The sequence below is a fragment of the Phalacrocorax aristotelis genome, chromosome 9 (assembly GCF_949628215.1).
Source record: "Phalacrocorax aristotelis chromosome 9, bGulAri2.1, whole genome shotgun sequence".
Classification (NCBI taxonomy): Eukaryota; Metazoa; Chordata; class Aves; order Suliformes; family Phalacrocoracidae; genus Phalacrocorax; species Phalacrocorax aristotelis.
In genome coordinates, this window is record NC_134284.1 from 22,049,722 (window position 1) to 22,072,178 (window position 22,457).

General features: G+C 44.1%; 1 protein-coding gene, 1 long non-coding RNA gene and 1 other non-coding gene across 11 annotated transcripts in view; all 3 read right to left on the bottom strand.

The window, feature by feature from the left end:
* SYNE3 (spectrin repeat containing nuclear envelope family member 3) overlaps positions 1–12,572 on the bottom strand; it is an 80,249-nt gene extending 67,677 nt beyond the window's left edge. For 2 of the 8 annotated variants that reach the window (XM_075103835.1, XM_075103834.1), the window contains exon 1: positions 7,032–7,244. The gene's annotated coding sequence lies outside the window, so the exon portion shown is untranslated. Of the gene's footprint in view, positions 1–5,445; positions 6,426–6,653; positions 6,947–7,031; positions 7,245–12,460 lie in introns of those variants that run through there. The other 6 variants (XM_075103825.1, XM_075103828.1, XM_075103832.1 and 3 more) reach the window with 6 other exon arrangements.
* A 4,845-nt stretch (positions 12,573–17,417) lies between these two features.
* On the bottom strand, positions 17,418–22,309 carry LOC142062010 (uncharacterized). 2 transcript variants are annotated; one of them, XR_012662339.1, is made up of 2 exons: positions 21,598–22,309; positions 17,418–19,928 (listed from the first exon to the last, which is right to left on the bottom strand). It is a non-coding gene; the product is annotated as an uncharacterized LOC142062010 (long non-coding RNA). The 2 variants fall into 2 exon arrangements; XR_012662338.1 differs by having other exon boundaries at positions 20,315–22,309.
* Positions 20,238–20,510, bottom strand: LOC142062302 (small Cajal body-specific RNA 13). Its single transcript, XR_012662417.1, has one exon.
* Positions 22,310–22,457: the final 148 nt, after the last annotated feature.

Below are 22,457 nucleotides of genomic sequence, written 5' to 3' on the forward strand. Positions count from 1 at the left end.
ATCTGCTTAAAAAACACATCTGTTTGTAAATCCCCAAACTAAGGTGTAACCTGCAAGTTGCAATAACCTAAAAGCACTTCCCAAATACCAGAGTGATAGATGACACAGGAAGGGCACACTAGAGAAAATAATTACACCTGGAGCACTAAACAGCCTGTTAACATCCAGGTAAATTCCTTAGCACTGACTAACTACAACTATTCAACACTAGCAGGCCTTGTGAAAAAAAAAAAAAGCTGTGACATACAAAGTACTGGGATTAGATGTGTTCATGTAATTACTTACAAAAGTGCTTCTTATAAACACCTTCAGCTCTTTGATCAGACAGCAAATGCTACTTTGCTCTGCAGAGCAGAACAACAGTACTAGCCCTCCTCCATCATTACATATTCTCACAATACAAAACAGCTGAGGTGAGAAATAAAGTAGTGCTGAAGGCAACAATGTCTTTAGGGTTGCTGGTAACCCCATCCTAAGCACCCTAGGTAAATGCGATCAGGTGGCTAAGGTTTACAAGCATCATGACAAGGGATGCCTCCAAGGGAGTGTCTGAAGAAGGGGTATTTTGCAAATGGTCGTACCCATCTTCTACAGCAGTGGAGAAGGTACAGGGTGTTGCAGGCAAAACAGAGATGTGGGCAGTGAGGTCTAGGCTTATGGGTGGTGATGAAAGCCAGCCAGCCAGCCCTGCTGTGGACAGCTAGGGGTGGCACAGCTATTATTGCCTCACACAATGCCGGGGACATGCTCCTGCTCCCTCACCTCCTTGCAGTAATGGCTCTCACTGCTTAACTCCTCTCTTTCTTCTTTGTCTGCCTAATTATTTTATTGATTCCACACTTATCCATGAGCTTCTCTCAGGACAGGGAACAATCATTTGTAGATGCCCATAATGGGGCCACTTTTCAGACAAGGATTTTTAGTTCTGGACCAAGAGCTCAGTGGCAATGGCACTGGCTTCCAAGTGAAGTGCTTCAGAGTCATACCTGGGGTTGGATTTGAGAAAATCTGGGTAAAGAAACTAACTCTGCACTGCAAGTGCCTTAAAAAATTAAGTAGTAGCTAGGGAACAAGGACATGAGGAGAGTGGGGAAAAGTTCTGCAACACGGAAAAAACCCAAAATAAACAAAAAAACAACAACAAAACAAAACAAACAAAAAAATAGAAGCTTGAACTTTGTTCCCTTCTTTTAGGTTGAAACGATTTTCTGTAGACTGTTCTCTCACTCCAGCAGTATGCACCTGCTGACAGAACAACTAATGGAGTCTGCGGGTCTATAATCTGAGAACACAAGGGAAAAATCCCAGGCTCTGGTAAAGCCAAGGGCAATACTGTCACAGAGCCAAGATTTCTACCCTGACTCCTATGGATGTAAAAGACACAGTAACAAGAAATTTTTAGCTTGGGTGCTCTCTTTATCTGGAAATCTAAATTAACCTGAGCATTTCTCTGGTGTTTACTGAGCCAGCATAATTAGCTATGAACTTCACACAAAGCCTGTGCTTAACCTGCTGCATCTATAAACCATTTCTGCAAATGGTTTCAGGAGAATTCATTACAAATCTGGTTGTATATACCAGCATAGATCAAAACAATACTTATGGGTACATTTGTTCTTGAAAATCAAGTATTTTCAAGGAGCCCTGAAGAACGTCTCTCACTCCAAAGATAACTTCCTATATATTCTGTTATTTAGTCCCACAAGGCACGAAACTGAAGGAGGTGAAAAGGCACTGTTACTCTCCAACGGGGAGGAACGTGCCTGGGAGAGGAAGCCTGTAAATTGGGCTACTGGTCAGACTTCTGTCATTGGCAGAGTCAGGAACAGCGAATTCCTACATCACCTGGGCAAACACCACAGAATCACGTGCCTCACTGCTCAGCTATCCCACAGATACAGCAATATCCACCTGCCCCAAAGAAACCCAAAGGTTTCTGTGGGTCTGACTGCTCTTCTACTAAAGCCAGTGGGTGGTTGTTATTATCATCATTATCATAATGTAGTCCTATGTAAAGCATTTCTAGGATTCCCTGGCAACAGGCACTATATCTACTAAGTATAAAGTAAGTCCCCCAGAACAAGCTAACCCACATGGGCCTCTCATTCATGTTGTGCTCCAAAGCATTACTGTCACATTTCTGAAAAGGCTTTCTGCATAGCACAACTGTAACAACAGTTACTTCCCCTTTTAATACCACTAAACAAACACTAATCAAGAACAAAATAAGCAAGCCACAGCTTGATATCTGAATTCCAAGCAAATTACAATCTCATGGTTCTCCTTGTTTCTTACTATCTCCTCCTTCAATGTCTTTCAGTATGTTATTTCATGCATCTGTTCAGTGAGATCCCAAGGCTGAGGTTGCCACTTAATCCTCTGCCTACTAAAGTCACAGCAGAAATTCCCTTGGAATCCCTTGATATGAAGGACTTCATATCAAGCCCGTGTCTTCTGTTTAAGTGTAGCATAGAAAAGATGCTCGTACCAAGAGACATGAAAAGTCAGTTCTACCAAAGAGAGACAAATGAGTCCACATCTTTAAAACCAATGCATTTTTCCTTGAAATACAATTAAGCCATGTGCACAGACAGACAGAGACATTAAAGATTGCTTATTAACCTGACATGTGGCATCAATGAGAATGCTCTTCCCTGTCAGATGGGGTTTTTTGTCTTCTTTGTCTTAACATTGAGATGCGCCCACTTCAGATAGCTGAAGTTAAATACCCCAGGGCTCACAACTCTGTGAATCATTTTGTTGTAACACAGGCAGTACCGTCTTGTGATTCACTTTATTGGCAATACAGGGGCATACCATGATAAGCAACAGTTCACGCTACTTTGAGTATATGAAGCAGTGAATCCAACAGCAATGTCTAACAGGCAGCACATTTACTGCTTGCCCTGGCTTCATCCGGTCGCAAGCCAGGATGTGGCAGTCATCAATTCTTCTGGAAGGCAAGGACCGACTTGAGGGTCCCGCTCTGGAGAAGAGTGTGTAAGGAGAGGTCCTTATGCAAAGATCTCCACTTTCATTTAAAAAGACTCTATTTATTTAAAACTCTGACTGTTATGCCCTAAACAGTCAAACACTAGAGAACAAACAAGAAAAGCAAATTTTCAAACAAAAGTCAAAATTGTATTTAAATTGATGCTGACAATACTGCAGCTGGTCATGGAAGAATTGTTACCAAAAAATTCTACCTTCCTAAATATATATGCCAATATCAGCTACAGGCAGTGGAATTACATTTCAGACCAAAACTTTAGCAAAATTCAAAGATGTGCAGTTTGGGGTCTATCACTAATCAGTATCAGTCTGAGTTTTACAGTTTAAGCACCGAGCTTTAAATACCTTTAATACTTCTCATTTCATTTCAGTGTACTTTTATTTAATCAATATTAAAGGCACAAATCTTGCCATGCACTTGTTTACAGAGCAGATCTACATGATCAAAAAAGACCCTGAATACTTGCTTTGCATCTTTGAATTTCACAAAATTGTTGTCAAATGAAGCCTGAGAAAGCTGAGGCGTTACTGACCATTGGTAAGCGTCACCTTGAGATCATTTTCCTCAAAGAGTAAAAGTATTCCACATCCATTCAGATGCCTACTCTCCAAAAACAGTAGGGAGGTTTTTAGCCAGACTCAAAGAGGTATTTCGGAACCTGGTGTTTATTCCTGTTGATTTCAGGTGCCTGAATACCTTTGTCTCCATGTAACTGTGCCAGGTTAAAAATTCCCTTGGCAGTTACTCTCTCTGTTAATATTCCTGGAGCTCAAGAAGTTTTCCTGTTACCATGTAGCTTTTTCCTTTCACATGCCTGAATTGCCAGAATTCAAACTTCACCCACAGTCCTTAAGTGGACATGTATAATGAAGTTGTAAAGAGACCCTTTCTAAAGACACCATCGTACCTGTATAGAAGAGCTATCCCAGAACAAGCCTGCCAGGACAGGCGGTAGCTGTGCCATGAAATCCCATCTACAGTTGACACAGACTAACAGATCAAAAAACAAACAAACTAAACAAAAATCCAGTATTTGTCATTGCTACAAATGATCTGGGATTTGCCCTACCAGCTGCATCAAGGAATACATTTTTCTGCATCATCATGAGCGATCATCACTTCTGCTTGTTTTCAAGAGAATTATGCTTATAGGATAACATTCATTAAGTCTTGAAACTGTTGGCCAATTTTGTCAAAATAAAATAGATCTAAAAACACTAGCTGAGATCATAGCTCTTCTGTACTTGATGTACTTGCACAAATGTGTGCCCGGCAGAACAAAGGCAGGATCTGTGCCCTGGAGATGCAGCAAAGTAAAAACAAAGTGCTTTGTGACTAGCACAACTCAGGAAATCAGATCTCCTACAGAACTGTGTTCTTGGTTCATGAAATGTTTACACTGAACTTTACTAAGATTTTCTGTTTCCACATTCAAAATGTGATGCATCAAATCAGAGTTATTTATCTTCTTCGAAGTTCTGAGGGAGATACCAGTCCAGGGACATTCACCCAGAAAATCCTTCTCCTTTTCTCTTTACAACCTCATTTACACCAAATATCTTATTACCAAATGGAGGCAGTCACATATGAATGTATCACTCTGTCACTAAGCTAAAGACTGGAGAAAACCAGCAAGTGTCTGACTCTAGACTTGCTTTATCCTGTTGTTCTGTTTCTACAAAATTTGCAAGAACTTAATTACCTTGGAGCTGTTCTTCTTACATCATACTTGGTTGATACTAGGAAATGGAAATAAAATATTATTTAAAGGACAAATATCCAGGTGCATGTGCATACACATATTAAAGGACGGCATAAACCTTGTTTCCAACAGAAGCTATGCTAAAAGATGAAGGCTAGTTATCTTTTTGAAGCTGCAATGCAGGTGCTGGGTTTGGAGCATCCCTTCAGGCAGTGGCATTGCTCTTAAAAAGATGTGGATGCAGGTACAGCCACATTTTGAGGCTGAGCACCCACAAGTGTACACAGAGATTTTCAGGATGATTTGGGAGCCACAGGTAACTGGTGGGGCACTAAAAAAAAAGAGGAAAAGCTAGACACTCTTCATTGAGGTCAGTGCACAAAGGCGACACGGACGACACAGGCACCAGGAACAGTCTTGGAAGCACAGCAGAAGTCTTGACCAAGATGGAGGTAAAGAAGAAGCAGTGAAATACAGGACTGAAGGAAAGAACTGGAACTATCAGAAGAAGGTATACAAGAATAGAGGCAAGCACCACGGCAGGGCACCCTGAACGGTAGCGAATTCTGCCTTCGCTGGGGATTTGAGAGGACTCTGGATCTGATCATTGATGAAGAACACGAAAACAGCACCGGGTGTAGGGAAAAGCTGTTTTTACAGGGAGCCCATCAGCTTTGTCACACTCTACTTCCTGACAGCTAGTTTGTAGGGAAATGTTGCTGTGACTCACCAAAAGATGTTTGCTTGTTGTTGAAATAAAAGTCACCACGGGACTAGTTGCAGGCAGTTACATTTCCTTGAGATCCAACTGGCTCACACACTTCGCAACCACGGAGATTGTGCCAAGCTGCTGTGCATTTCAACAACCCACAGATTTGAGACACTTTTAGAAAAAGAAGGAAAATACTTGAAGGCAACCAATCAGCTTTTAAAGTTTTGTTGGATTTTTTAAATTCTTTCCCCAGAAAACAACCACTGTGTACAAAGATTTTCAAATGGCATGCAGCATGCCAAGGGCTTAAAAGTAACATCCAAAAGTGGCAGCAAGGAGCTGGTAAGAGTAGCACGGCGATATTGTTTTTCATTAATGATAAAGACAGCCAGGCTTAGATTTAAGGCCAAGAAGGCAGGCATCCTGCTCTGATGAACTTGCAAAAGAAAGCAGTGTCTTGCGACCACCATTTTCACAATTAATCATCATATACATCCATAACTCCTGTATATTTCAGTCTGTTAGCCTATTTGAGTAGAGCTATTTCTATGAACAGTTTTCCTCGATAAAGATCTAAATTCACACAGGTCAAAACAATAAGAAATTGGGAATAAAAGAGATGGCTGAAACACGCGTATGAGAAACAGAAGCCTTACTACAGGTTGGGCTGGGGGTGTTTACATACAGATGCTGTACAGTGTCTAAAAACAAGGGTAGTGGCTCTTATCATAGGAAAACGGAGAACATTTCTAACTGTTCATGAAGAAAAAGGGAGGCAAGGTCAGACCTGCTTAAGGGGAGTCAGAGCCGAGCTACGATACATTGAATAGATCTGAAGGGAAGAGAGGCTGGGTAAGGAGAACCGAAACACGGAGCTTGCAAAGTGTGGTTGGAGTCCCGCCGGTGGGAACCAAGAGGTGAAGAAATTTGACAGTAACGCTGAGCAGCCGGCTGTGGCAAGAGCCTGACATCTGGGAAGGAAAAGTTGCAGAACGCAGTACTGGTGGACGCATTCACAGATGCGAGTTTTCAAAAGAGAAGGTAGATGAAAGCTTTTACGCGTTTAGCTTAATGTTATTTAGGGAGGTATGTCGCAATTACGGCAGCTACGTTACTGTACGTATCGGCAGTACCCCGGGAGCTCCCGTGGCAAGGATAAGCCCTGCCTCCGCGCCGGCTCCGCGGCTCCGGCCGTACCCGTTACACGGCGCGGCGGCTCCACAAACCTGGGCGGCGGGGACGGCACCGGGGCGGCAGCTCGGGGAGAGCCGAGGCGCGGCGGCCAGGCGGCGGGGCCGAGCAGGGGCCGGGCGGCGCTTCACCCCGCCGCGCCGATCCCGCGGACGGAGCGGCGCGGGCCGGGGCTGCGGCAGCGCCGAGCAACAGGAGGCGGGTCTGGGCGCCGGCGGGCTGTCACTGAGGCGAAGGGAGGCGAGAGCTGCGCCGCCCTCCTGCCCCAGCGGGACGGGACGCCGCGGTCCCAGGGCGCCGCCGCCGCCCCGTTATTCACCCCCCGCCCCCGCTCCCCGTCACCGGCAGCAGGGCCCGAGCAGCGCCCCCAGCAGCGCCACAGGCCCCTTCCCGCCGGCCGGCGCCCCACTCACCGCCGCGGCACCCGCCGCCGCCGTTCCCCCGCGGGCAGCCCGAGGGGCCGCGGTGCCTCTTCCCCCCGGCCGCGCTGCGGCCGTTCACTCGCTTGGGCGCTCACCCACTCTCGGCGGGGCCGCCCGGCACCAGCCCCGGCCCCGCCACTCCGGGGGCTGCGCGGAGGGCCCGCCCCCGCCGCCACGGCCCGGCCCGGCGGGCGGCGTTATGTAACGCGGGCCGCGGCCGGCACCGCCGTCCCGCCCTGCGGGGAGCCCCGCTGAGGGGAGCGCCGTGAGGGCAGTGGGCAGGCGCCCCGGCAGGCCCCGACTCTGGCCGGGGCCCAGGCTGGCACGGCCGGCGGGGCGGCCCGACCCGCCGCAGGCCGTCCTTGAGCGGCGGCGGGCGGCCGCGGACACCAGGTAAGCACCGGCAGTGCTATTTCTAGCAGGGTAAAACGCACTGGAAGAGAAGAATCTGAATGTCTCACGATATCACGTTTTGGGGGAACCTGGAACTGTGAGAGTCACCGAACGCCAGGAGATGTGCGGCAAACCACGGGCGATCTTTGCACGAGCCGGTAGCCCCGGCGACCCGTGCCAACAAGTAGGCAAGTTTCCTAATGTCTCTGTTGAATGCCTAGAAAGCAAGAATGCAGCCTGCATTTCAGCAGTTATAGGTGAATCAAACAGCTCCAGGTCATTGCAGTTAGTACGAACAGGAATTCACACAGATGCATGGAGTGTTGTAACTGACGTGGAAAACAAACAAGAATTTAGGAAACAAAACCTTTCTGCTGTTGTCTGATTCAGGTGATTCTTTCCTCTGTAACTATCCAAGCAAAAAATCTACAGCATATGCTCAGGTTATTCCAGAAAAATTAGTTAGAAACCAAAGGAGCGCAGTGGTGGTGCGTTGCCAGCCACAGCGTCGGTTCCGTAGCCCAGCAAGAGAAACCAGAATCGTGTCAACATTTTCTGCTCCATCTGCAGCATCAGAAAGTTACAATCACATGAAAGCCAGTGCATTGAGCCACAGGGCGGGAAGGGGGAAACAACGAACAACTACTTCATATTTGAACCATAATATAATGTAAACAACCCGGATGAGCATGTGAAGTTTGTCAGTATTTCATAAGGCACAAAAACACTCTTTGGCAGAGGTTATGTTGCTGCCCTCTGCTGCTGGGAACTTGTGCAGTTCATTTGCCTAATGAGCAGAAAACCAGGCCATTTGGGATAAGTCTCTGACCACACGAAACAGTGCTGTGGCCAAGTGCTTCGAGATGTGTAGTTCAGAAGCAGAGCGAGGGTGAGCTCCCGCAGTCTGCGAGAGGTGGGGGACAACAGCTCTCCACCCTCTGTCACCGGGTAGGGTAGGCTGGCCCACATGAATAGTGTCATCTAGCTGCATCAGCCAGGGGAGCCTTCATGGGGCTCACTTCTGCCCACGGCCAGGTATTCAAGACAATCTGCCATCCATGTGCCAACAGTCTTACTTGGAATAGCTCTCTATTTAAATTGCTCCCAAACCATCAGAAATCACCATCCCTCACCAGCAGTGGTAAATGGAAATTTTGTTAGAACTTAATGGTGAGGAGTGTACTTTTATAGCTGGTTCTGACCTTGAAGCTATGAATGCTCAGTGGCACAATTTGGGGTGACTGTGACCTTTTAAGTTGTCACTGAGAGGGAAACTGAATGCTTGTAATCCCCCTCTGCTTGTGGACAAGCCTATCACCTAGCTTGGAAAATATAATTTATTCACTAGCATGGTTTTGACAGACTGCTTACTTGGAGTAAAGTTTATATCACCAGTGTGTAAAATGTAATCCACGCCTATGCAAGTGAGCTTGCCCCACAGTAATTCAGAGCTGATTGTCTCTTAATGACCTTTGGTATAGTGTGAGGAACTAGACACAACCCAAAAGGGTTGGACTCCAAAGGAACGTGTCTAGAATAGGTAGATTAGAGAACAGAAAATCTTATCTGCGAATTTGGACTGGGAAAACTGACTCAGTCATCACAGCAAGCACATGAGCAACCCTCACCGGCAGCAACCAATTCCTTATGAAACCCCCCCTTAAGAAATTACTTTGTATACCTAGAACTTTTAAGTCCAAAATAAAAACAGCCCTTTGTATTCAGAAGGTTTGCTGGTGTTGGACAATGCATGAGTGTACCTAAAAATTGCTTGCATTAAGATCCTCTTGTGCATTTCCCTGTGCAGAGGCTTTCATGGCTCTGATTTTACTACCTCAAACAGCTTTGTACATGCTGAGTTAGAAAAACCAATATACACAGGCAAACAGGAAATGTTAAGTAAATGAGCATTCAGTGCATTACCCAAACAATAAAAAGCTGCCTACACACCACACCTAAACAACAAAGGAGAGGTTAGGATGGCTGCAAGCAGCCTGGAAGGGTGGAGGAGCTTCTGAAAAGGAGAGAGCAACAGCTCTAGCTCTCTCTCCTTGGAAGAAAGGAATATATTTTTAGAAGCAGTTGGCTCAGCCTCTAAACCAAAACACGAGTATTTTTCAGTGAATATGCAGCATTCTCAGACATTTCCTCTGATGAGCAGAATACCCAAGAGACTGGGTGGAAAGCATCAAATACTGCAAAAATGAGAATGGCGTTGGCGTGGTTTACTTCATAGGAGGACCTGTGTGACATCTTAAGGGCAACAGAGAAGTACTAATAATGCTGCAGAGTAGCTGCTCTCTCTTATTAGCATAACATGCCCATTTATTATGCTCATAACTGATGACAAACAAGTATTACAAGATACTAAGATGTTTCCCTTTATGTTTGCTTGGGTACAGCAATGTAAAATTGTTATTCATATAATGAGTCACATGGCAGTCTTGGGGTGGGAGGAACAGCATTTGCTGGCAGAGTAACATTTGTGTGCAGCATACCAGTGACATATGTCTTTGGCATGACAGGTTTCAGCGTTGGGGCTTCTCAGGGTTTTGGGGTTAGGTTTTTTTTTTTGGTGTTGTTTTATAGCTACTAGAAGTTGCATATTGCTTGACAGAGAGCTTCCGTGGATGGTGGTAGGAGTTGCTACAGAACTCTCTCCTCAGTCAGTGAGGAATGAAGAGCCATAAACTCTAAATGTTAACGTCAAAACAGCCTACCTTCAGGAGCGCTAGGGCAAGGATCACACCAGTCAACCAGGCTAACTTCCTGCCCTGTATTAATGTGGAGATCATTTGGACTTAACCTGGCATTTCACATTCTCCCCGCTGCATATTTTGAAGTTTATCTTCTGCCTAATTAGGCTCCACATCTGGGTGCAGACTGACTGCCTCTGCAGGAAAGCGGGACCTTGTATCAGTTCTGCCACCCATGGCCCAAATACTCTCTCTTAGTTAAGCACTTACTATTTGCCCAGGTTTCAACTCATGGGCAGACTTGGCTATTTTAACTCTCCAAGGACACTTGAAATTTAAGCACAGTCTACAAGACAGATTCTGAATCAATTGATTTTGGCATTTTTCTGTGCCAGTATGCTTCTATGTAAACAGAAGGAAAGTGATACTTGGTGCCCCTTATTCATTAGCTTTTAAATTTGGAATTTCATCTCAAACTAGAAGTTAACAAATATCACAGAAGATGATGCAGTCAAAATGAAGTTTGCACAATCTTAAATACACAAAGGTTTAACAACATCCATTAAATCAATTGTTGTAAACCAAGTCCTTTACACCCTCATATCCTTCTGAGAATAAGAGCCTTCAGCACGTAAGGTATTTACAGCTGGACTTAGTACTCCCAATATCACTCCCAGGGGCACTCCCAGAACCGCAGTAAGCATATGCAATTAGGAACAGAAGACATTTCTTTCAAGTTTTCTGTTAGGTGCACGATTCTCCCAAAGATGCCTCAGATCTCTGCAGCTTCTGTAACGGACAGAGCAAGCCTAACAGTGAAAAGGATGTGGGAACAAGGTTAGCGGACAAAAACTGATGTATGTCCACTGAATTCAAAGAAAGTTAAGCCAGTATAAACCAGCTGAGGCACCGCTCCATTTACTTATGAGAAAAACGGACTGCTTTGTACATCACATATACTAGATATCAGGATTCTTCATGCAAACAACACTTGCCTTGAATCACACCATATTATTTGGAAAATATGCTCTAAAGGAACAGTTGTCACTGATGATACTGGAGTCCTCCAGCATTATCAAAACATTCATAAATAACAGTCAACTTCCATGCTGATATCAAACAATTTGTCTCAAGAGCAAACCAGCAACTCTCCCTTTCCCAAGCATCATTATTTCTTCTACCTATTTCCTTTGCAGGTTCTCACATGCTCTGCTCTTGTTCTTACTCTGGTGCCTACACACCTTCAACAGTCTGAGCACTCAGAAAGCTTTTCTTTTCTCCTTAAATATAGGAAGAAACACTCAATGCCCAAATAACACACTAGGGGTGTTAGAAGCTGGTAAAGGGAGCAGACACAAACTTTGGAGACAATATCACCTCACAGCTAGTGAACAGAAAATAGGAAAAGGTTGTTGTACACTCGGCTACACTGGTGCAGTTTTCCTGATGCATCTGCAGTACTGAAAGTCCTTATATTGGCTTTATTAAGAGGAAGCTTTTTTAAATACTGTTTCTATATGGAACTGCGTACTGGACTATACATCTGCATGCCAATATAATTATTTCATTTTAAAAAAAAATATTCTTCAAGCAAAAGTGTCAGCCAGAGAACAACTGAATATAGACCAAGTCAGAGGCACAGATGGGGTAGGAGCAGAACCCCGAGACACAACTTTCCTTGCCCGGAGGAGCATCCTCACTAGCAGGCTATGTGCTCTCCTGGCCCCTCATCCCCCGAGGTGACTTGAGTTTGGGGTTGTTGGGTTTTTTTTTTCCTGCAATTTGTGTGTAACATTTAGGCATCAGCAAGGTTAGCAGCTATGCAGGAAATACAGTTTTTAACTTGTCTACATTTTGCAACTAGAACAAAAGATTGGATTTACTTTCTTTGAGAGATCTCCCCTGCTTTCAGCTATCTTCTTTACAATATATTTTAAAGGGCATTGTTCTGCATAGCTCTCTTTTCCTAAGTGTCTTTACGGTCCTCAGTGACCTATTTAAGTTAGGAAGATAAGTGAACATGGAAGTAGGAGGAGACTGCAGACAGGAGGAGAGTATAAAAGTATCTTTGAGAAAAGAGGAGCGGGAAGAAAAAAAAAAGATAATTGCTTCTCCACTTGTAAATAGAAATTGAGAAGCTTGCTCATACAACGTGACTCCCTCCAGATGAGATAAGGCAGTAGGATTGCTGAGGCTTGTGCGGTTTGGAGCACTGCACTTAGAGAGCACACACACCACTCCTGAATCCTCTGCAAGCATACAAACGAGAAAGATGGGCTAAAAATCAAGTGAATTATAGCTGGTATATTAAAACCAGAAAACATTACTTACCTGTAAATCTTCATGTTCTTCATCTATGAGAATTTGATTAATATTAAAGTAAATTAAAAACTTGACATCCATGGTAAACTGGTGCAGGTATAAAGACAAGCCCAAATATCTTCCACCTGTTGAAATGAAAGATATTCTCTATTTGGGAGTGTTTTATACTCTATTTAAACTGGAAAAATAATACCCATCAACCTTTTTTAAAAGAAATATATGAATATTAATTAGGTTTCTCAAGAATCCTATATATAAGCGGCATTTTCATATTTAAGACAGCAGCTGAAGAAGTCTCAGATTTTATGCAATTATGATTTATGCTGTGAACCCTCTGTGGACCAAAAAAAAGTTTAATGGCTGTACTACAGCAGCACCCACAGACCTCCAGCTGCAGACAGACACACAGTTTGCTAGGGAGTCTGGATGTGCTTAAAAAAAAATAAAGACTAGATGTTCTGGAGCAGCAACAACCTAGCTGTACCAGAAAGCATACAAGGGAAGGGGTATGTTGACTTCTGCTTCTGCAGTGTGGATTGGGTTTTCTCCTTGTTCCTCTCCATTTTTTTTCCCTAAAGTTACAGAAGGAGATGCCATAAGCTGGTTAAAAAAAATGTTCTCTGGAGTCCTCTGAAAAAACAGCAGAAACAACTGTTGAAATATAACATTCCATGAAGTTTCTATTACTAAAACTAATCACATATGACTACGTGTGGCTCTCCTTGCTTCCCTTGACACCACAACAGCAGTTTTGCTATTTTGATTTCCCTGAGACTCAGTAGTCTGGAGCTACACTTTCCTCCATCTAGTCTTCCTGCTTCTAGGTACGCCAGCTTTGTGAAACAATTTATTTCTTTGCATCTAGTCTTTTAATGCATAGGAGACATATCCTACACAAAACAACTCTCCTATACCACTGTTTAAAAGACTATAGTTCTAGGAGAAGTCTAGTTTTACTTTCCTCCTTCCATGGCACACAGACCTTAAATCATTTGCCACTGTAGTCTAGCATGAAACTACAACAGAGTGCAGATCAGCTTCCTCTGATCAAGTGTCCCAAAATAAAGTACAGTGACAGAAAGCAGCTGCTAGGATGTACCTTTGTGTCCTCCTGCTTCCCAGGACAGCAGCAACTGAAAACTAGTATCCGAACAAATCTCTGGACAAAGAGCAAAAGGGCTTACTGATGGGGAAGGGAGTCCAAGGATGATTCAGACTGATCTATGCCCCAATGTCACAAGAAAAGTGTTTGTTCTAAAACTCAGAGCTTTTTCCCAGGCTTTTTTTCACAGGGTGTAATTTTTTTTTAAATGAGGTCAAGTTGATTATACAACAGGCCTTTGTACAAGCCCAACAACTTTGCAGTACGAGTTATTTACCCCACGAGTTGCTAGCTATGTCCAAGGAGGCTGCTGAGCTCTCCGAACTTCAGAGGAAGAGTTTAGAGCACTGCAGCGCTGAAACTTCAATTGCTGAACTGCAAGAAATTAACTTAAAGGTAAGCATTAAAACTAGAGAGAGCTTCCATGCAATTATTTTAATGCAAATTTAGGAAAGGTGCATACACTCGTATTTATGGAGAAGCTGTCTATTTTGTGAGAACTGCTTGCGCTTTAGAAGTGCATGGTTAGTAACCACCCCCAAACCTGTATGTTTGTATCATGCAGTTATAAGCATTAAAAACACTGCGTGTGAACAGTCAGAATCAAGACAATCACAGTATTTATAAGGGGCATTTGGCAGTGCTCTCTCAATTAGTTCACCTGTTCTAGCACAGTCAGATTTTCAAGACATACAGGTTTTCATAATTCAGAAAAGGACAGAAAATACACTTTAGAATATCAAAACCCCCCAAACCTGCAAACTTCTCTCATCTTTGTATTGATATTTTTGGGTTTACAAGTGGTTGGGTGTCTGCCCCCACCTTGTTTGGATTTTTTAAATAAGTAAAATGTATAGATCTAAAACCTCAAGTTTCTAGCCTCCCCTTTAAGAACATGTATTTTTACCTCTCATAAGAGATACTTTTGAGTCTGTTCTTGAGCTTTCAGTCTGTATATTACAAATGCAAGTATGCCAACACACAACACAATCCTCCTCGCCCATGTAAAGTTTTTGTTAGTACTTTGGGTATAGTTTTCTTCACATCACATAAAAACTCCTATGAAAACCAAGCATTCCAAAATATTCCTACCACCATCATGGACACTTTTTGTCGTGGTTTTAGCTGGAATACAGTTCATTTTCCTCACTGCAGCTGGCACAGTGCTGTGCTTTGGACTTAGTATGAAAACAATGTTGATAACACACCGATGTTTTGGTTGTTGCTGGGCAGTGCTTGTACTAGTCCAGGACTTTTCTAGCTTCCCATGCTCTTGCCGGGTGCACGAGAAGCCAGGAGGGGAGGGGGCACAACTGAGGGAGCTGATTCAAACCGGCCAAAGGGATATTCCATATCATGTAATGTCATGCCCAGTATGTTACCTGGGAGGGGCTGGCTGGGGGAGGGCAGCAATCACGGCTCAGTGACCAGCAGCGTCGGTCAGCAGGTGGTAAGCAGTTGTATTGTTTGTGGTTTTGTTTTTTTCCATTTTCCTTTTTATTATATTATCGTCACTATTATAATAATCATTATTATTGTCATTATTATTTTAATTATTAAATTATTCTTATCTCAACCCACAAGTTTTTTGTTTGCTTTTGCTCTTCTGATTCTCGCCCCCGTCCCACAGGGGTGGGGGGAGTGAGCGAGCAGCTGCGTGGGTTTTAGGTGGCCATCAGAGGCTGAACCACGACACTTTTTCAGAGAGCTTAACATATACGAGCTCACAATTTACCTGCAACACCAATATATGTGGTTAGCAGAAAAGGATTTAAAATACAGCAAGTTCAAAGTATCCATTGATTTCAGAAACCCAGTTTAAGACACCTACCTTTTCACAACAGTTTTTGCAATACTTTCTATTTTCAAACTTCATACTCTCCACTTTATTGATTCTAACTACAACTGCAAAGGCCGAGAACTTTTCCAAGTCAGCCTTTGAACTACATCAGCACGAACACTCAAAGAGAAACACCAGCAGTGAGCACTGTTGAGGACTGTGCTTTAAACAATTTTCCAGGTTTCCTTCCAAGGTAGAGATTGAAACAAGGTCTATCTAAGGAGGGCTTATCAAAGGCTTTGATACTGTCCGCCTGCAAACAGCCTTCCTTTGTTTGAACCTCAGGCCGCACTGAGAAAACCAACGTCTATGCATTGAAAATGCAGGACTTCTGTGGAAACAGATGTCACCTCAAAATGAAAATCTTGGTTTGACCTCGCATGCACATGCTTTCAAAAGTTCTGCCTAAATCTAACATTTCTCGAGTATCCAACTTCGCAACTTTAAGAGCATTCCTTTAACAACCTGCATCCATGCTTATTTCCTTAGAAGTCAATTAACAAAAATCTTCACAATGCAAAGTCACATCGATCCTTGCACAAACCATCTTGGATCAGAACGTGACTTTCCTAATTTGTGCGGGGAGTGACTGAAAGATCACAAGGTAGTTGTTCATCCCCATAGGGTGGTCACTGAGGTGACCAGTGCCACAGAAGTCTGAGACATGCTGCTGCTAGATTCTCACCTAAAAGCTTTGAGATTTCATTTCTATACTCTTGGGAAAGCCTATTTTGCAAGTGCCAGTCACCAGTAGCCCTTTCAGTCCTATCCCACTGCATCTTGTTCATGGCAGAGCCCAATTTATTTATTTTACCCAGAACTCTTCTATTCTTAATTTTATCCAGTGCTGCCTTAGCAGTTTCTGCCTCTGTGCCATTAGACCTAGTTGCTACATCCTTACCCATGTTCCTTGTCAGTCTGTTTCTCCCTCCCCTCCATATTCCCAGTGTCCCTTGTTAGGTTACACATCTGGTCTGAGAATCTCCACACTCTGAAGGGAGAGACAATGATTGGAACAGGCCTGGAAAGATGACGCTGTCCCATCCACCTCTAGGAACAGCTCACGGAGCTATCTGCATCAGGTAAGTACAGTTCCCCTCCGCCTGTCTGAGTCCCAGCTTCCCACACCTTTGTACACCCATTCCTTGCTTTCATAACTGGAAACAGATTCTAGCCCAGCCCACAAAAATTCAGAAATACAGGGACAGTATCACATCCAGCAAGGAAAAAAACTCCAGATTTTTAGCTCAATTTGGTTTGTACGTATACAAATAAGAGTTTGCAAACCTCATACCACAGCCAAACATGGGCAGATTTCCATGCACTTTCCTGTCAAAGGTCAGTTCTCAGTAGTTTCAAGCCCTCAGATTCCACACCACAGCTGTCTTCCGAGAGGCATCACACTTTACATTTGCCTCATCCAAATTCAAGTTCTCTTTAGCAGAGCATAAGCCACTACACAACTCCTGTAGGAAATCTTAGTCAAAACAACTCTAATTGGCATAAAAACTTGAAAGCTTCAATCCATATGAAAAGATGTATGCGAGTGAGATGAGGGTCATTCGACTCTGCACAACACTTTATACAATAGTGAGACTAGGAACATCTTTTTACAACAAATATCACTGACTGCAGTGATTAATTTTAGTCTGGTGACTCACTTAAGCTTTTCTTCATCCCTGCTTTAACGTATCACTTCTGCACTTCCATGAGCATGCAGTATATAGCTGAGAATTACCCTCAACATTTTTACAGTAATAAGACCTTGTTTATACTATAGCTAATATAAAATTACTCGGATAACACTAGCAGCTGAAGACTAATGTTTTAACAAAAAGCTTCCAAGCTTCCCAGAATTACTTTAATAAGATTTGTCAAGGAACAATTAAGCAACAGCAATTCATGTGATTTAGGGTCACAACACTGGCTAGACTATACTTCCTTTTCAAAGGAACATCATGAGAACGTACAAACTTGTTAAAATGTGCACACACATTCCTGGAAAAAACTGAAAGACTGAAGGATGAGTGATGAAAAAAGTAAAATCTTTATTGAAATACTGTAGTAACAAGTTTAAAAAATATTAAGATTTTTAAAAATATAATTAAGATTATCCGTAACAATTCCATCTACTTTACAAATACACTGATGTGTGCAAAACTCTTGAATTTTTACTTGGAGAAATCTCTCATACAGTTGAAACTCGTGTGTGATAACACACACTTGGTGCTATCTGTCTTCTGCCACAGACGTCAAATGGCCAGTGCTATTTATTGAAGGTGAGGCAAGTTTTTGTTACATGAGATGCATTTGTCAAAATGAGACAGGAAAGTACCTTGCTCTACCTTTTTTTTTTTTTTTAAATTTCACATAGAAGAAATAGGGAATTTGAAAGTGCTGAATGGGGACAGATGTAGTCACTCTCAGAGGCAACAAGCATTCAGCTACTAGAGCCTGCCATTTTAGTGACACGCGTCACTCGGGGATCACCAACCACCAGACCAGAGCTGTCAGAGCCCCCTCGTGGACACGAAATACATGCTCATGGGAGCTTTTCTTGCCTCACTGCAGCAGCACGTTCTTAAAACAAGCTGAGGCCAACAAAAACACTCCTGCCATCGTAGCTACACCCGGAGTATGCCAGTAGAATTTAACTGGGGCACAAGAATCTTAAAGGCAGAGAGTGCCCTGGGATTTCCCCCACAATTATGAAAGACCAGAAGACACTTCCAGCATTTTAAGTAAATTACAATTTGTACAAATTACCATACCAAGTTAAATCAGAAACTCAGGACCCAGTTTCTGCAACTCTGGTCAAAAGTGAATGCGCAGGAAGCAAAGAACAGGACATGCACATAGTTATAATGCCAGTCCCTAGTTTTCTATGGCTCAAAACTCAATCCAACAACATCTTTGTATTTAGCAGACCAATTTTACTTTCTTGAGTTTGCCCAGTCTTTTCTCAGACCCATGAAAGATTTTGGCATTCCTAACTCCTGGGTGAAGAGGCAAGAGGTGTTGTCATTAGAGGTAACATTTCTCATAAGTCAGATGTATATAAGATTATGCTTCCTCTGTAACAGTGAAAGACTCAAGCACCACTACCATCTGCAAATAAGGCCCAAGGGTCCAACAGACTCTAGTCGGGCAGAATAGTTTCAAGAAGCTTACTTATCCCAAGGAATAATTCTACTCCCCTATTACAAAGGCCATACTAGAGGGTCCTTGTCCCAGGACAGCTTCACAAGTCACAAAGCAGAGTGTTACTACAAAGAGGCACATATTGAGGTCAGTGTCATTAAGAAGCAAGCTTCAAGTCTAAAGAGCATCTTACTTAAAGGCCCGCATTCAAGCTTGAACATGATCTTCCATTATGTTTGTTAGATGTGGGGCTCAGACAATTTTCCTTTGATTATTAGAATGACCTCTCTCTGCCAAAGGCATCCTGACACAATCTGAGTCAAACAACTGCCTTCAATCATGTAGATCACCCATCAGTTAAACCAACCTTACATAATTTTGTATGTATGCTTCACCTCTGTCATTTATGAAATGGACTGTTGTATTTTAAAGCCAACAGAAACACCCACTTGGGAATATGCTGTAAATCCATAAATATTATTTAACTACCCATCTAGTTCAGAAACAGACTTGCTTACAGATCTCCAAGTCAGATCCAGAACAGGAGGTTAGATATAGTTCAGATTTCAAAGCATCAACCTCCCATGGGACCTGAGCTTCTATACCAGTAAAACCCGCCCTAGCACTTCTACATTTCTGCTGCTTGTTGCACAACTTTTTCAGACTAGCACATCTTCAAAATAACCAGGATCTTTTCACAGACATTTCTTCAGTGTTCACAATTTAGGCATCCTACACAAAGTTTAACTGTGCAGTCCAGAATGGTAGGTACATTTTAAGCATTCTTAATGCTATTGAAACTGAGGATATGTTGATGCTGCCAGATGTTGCCTTGATGGCATGCTGAAATTATTTACCTGGCATGCAGAACAACTGGAGCTCAAGCCATCCCACTAAAAAGCTTAAAGGGAAAATAAACCACTTAAGTAGAGCTCAATTGTTAAGGCACAATTAGGGACTTCATTTTCAAGCGCTATCACAAGTCAGAAAGGCGCACAGATATCTGACTGGGGCACAAAGAGGTGTCCTGTTCTGATAAGCTGAAATGAGACTTTTCTTCTGATCTTTCCCACTAGCTAATTTAGCCCTCCCCTTTTTAAAAACAACTTTCTGCTGACAGTATCATTCTTAGATGTCTGCCTTCTTGTGCACTGTGTAAGAACCTCAAACTACCAATGCATACCTAGTAATTCCGTTCAGCAGCAGAATGCCTGGAAGTAATGCAATTTGTGACTAACTGTGAGCATCTAAGTCCTGTTGTTTGAATACTGGCGCTTTCATTGCTGCTTTCAAAATGAGGTGATAGGTCTTCTAACAGGAACATCAGCAAAGTGTCAGGAGTCTTATGGGAGTCCCATTAATATTTCTTCTGAACAGATGATTTAAACCATTATCTGGAAAATACAAGAAGTTTCACTTAGACTGATAGAAGACTGGACCAGATAACAAATGATTATCTACTTGATTCTAGAGTGTACATGGGCTAGTTGCTCTAAGTCTGACCAGTAGGAAAAGGGTTTATCCACTAAGAGAGTGCTGCATATTACATAATCCAATAGCATTTGACCATACTAAATATTTTATTAAAAAGCATTCTGTTAAGCTTAATATTATCTCACAGGCCAATCTCACAAAACTACCGTAATTATAAATTCAGGCACTTCTATTAACCCAGTACACAGACTTCAGGGAAGGCTTCTAACATGTATAGCAGTTTTTCAGTGTTCAGCAGATGTTACTCTATTTACTAAACAATATCAAACTGCAAAATTGCTCTTACTGTTGATAGATCAATAATGACATGGGATAAGTCATTATCTCCGTGACAACAGAATTGTAGCTGTTAGAGGAATATTGCGCATGTTGCTGCTGCGACTCTTACAGGCATGCCTCGGCTTCCTCACGCAGGTGCTCTCTCTGCAAGCCTGGTATGCCCAGAGTACCAACAACCAAGGGCATCTCTTGGACTACAGAGGATTAAACTACAACAGGGGTTACGTTATTCTGGAAGCAGCTTATCCTCACAAGGCTTTATTACACTTCGGTTGATGTCCTATTTAATTTATAATTTCTAATGAACCGTCTCCTTGGAGAAATAGCTAGAAGGATCAAGGAAGGCAACTACTAGGAAGTTCCATTTATAACCCAGCATTTTTTTTAGAAGATGACATTTAGCTGCTTTTAAGAATAGAAAGATCTTTCTTTTTACTCAATTTTAATTTAATTCCCCTCTAACTCCCCAGGATCTTAAAGTGACAGGAGTCTTTCTGCTAGATTAAAGTGACAAAACAGACCAGTTGGGCTATTACATTTAGCACCAGCTAAGCCTCCGTCTCTGTGTATCGTACCAGTTCAACGAATAGAAAAACATATTGCTTTGCAGAACTTACTGAAATTTTATCTAGGATGAACTGGATACTATTTTTTTCATATTGCACAACCTTGCACCATATTAATCATAACATATAAACCACAGAAAACAATAACTTTTGTGTCTCTCGGTCAGCATGACTGTGCCTGGCTTCCGATGTTCTGTTGAAAACAAAACATACTGACACATAAAACACACAGCGTTCGTCAACAATACATGAACTTCACCTTTAGATTCATTAATAGAAAGTACTTCATAAATACACATACTTTTGAATACTGCAGTAACCCTTTTCTTTTCATAAGCTATTCACCCAGGACAGTTCCCTTTGCAATTTGTTCTAATTAAACTTAAATAAAAGGCAACAGGAGCAATGCCCGACTGTGGTTTCACAGAAAATGAAAACCGAGCTGTCACTCAAGTGTCATCTGGATTCCAAAAGAAATCAAGAACTAGAAAACAATCTTCTGAATGCATAAGACACGCTGGCCTTCTTTGTAAAACTATCACGAGCTGAACTGGGTGGGAAAAAGGCCTTTTCCGTACCACTGGAAGTGACACGGATGGCCATTAACACAGCAAAAGTCCAAATGCCGGAGCTGCAGCACTCGGAAACACGCTCTGATTTGTCACTTGTGCGAGGTTCCGGCTTTAGAACAGAGGAAGCCTTTTCAGCACTTTCTTCTACTTACCGCACGGGCCTGGCCGCAGGAGACCTCCGCGCTCCGCTCCGAGCTCTCGCTAAGGCGGCGGCGCCCGCCCAGGCGCGGCTGGCCGCGCACCCGGCCGCTCCGCGGGTCGCCGGGCACCCCCGGGCCCAGGGCACCGCCCGCCCCCGCTGCCAGCCCCCCGCTTTGCTGCCGGCCCCGCCAGCCGCTCCGGCGACGGGCCAGCCCGCACAAAGCCACCGGTCACTCGGGTCTCCTCGCCTGGCGCTAAAACCAGGGCACGCACAGAACGGCTGGTTTCTCGGGGGCACAAACCGCCGCCTCCGTCCCGGCGAGCGGACGCAGGCGGGCACGCACGCTTCTGCCCCGCGCCTCGCACGCGCCCGTCCGCGCTGCGCCGCCGCGGAGCTCCGCTCGGCACGGGCAGCCCCCGCCCCGGGCGGAGCGCCTCCCCCCGCCGCCCCGGGCGGCCCCGCTCTCCCCGCGCTCCATTCGCCAGCAGCACTGCTCGGCTCCCGCCCCGGCCCCCGCCCGCACCGCCAAGGGGCCGGCGCGTCCCCCAGCGCACCGCCCTGCGGCTCCACTCGGGAAAGCGCCGGGACCCGGCCGAAGGGAGCGGCTGGGCACAGGGCTGCGCTGCGCTGCCCTCCCTTCCCGCGGAGCCGCCGGCCAGGCAGAGGACGGCTGAAGCACGCCAGGTCCCCCCGCCAGCCGTTACCCGGAAGCGGAAGGATCTATACGCTCATCACGCACCCGCGAGGCTTCCCGAGCAAAACCCCCGCACCGGGGAAACCTGACCAATCGCGTCCGCGGGGCGGGCGGGGATTAACTCAATCACGTTGGATTGACAGGCACTTCTCCCAATGCAACCGCAGCGGCGCTGC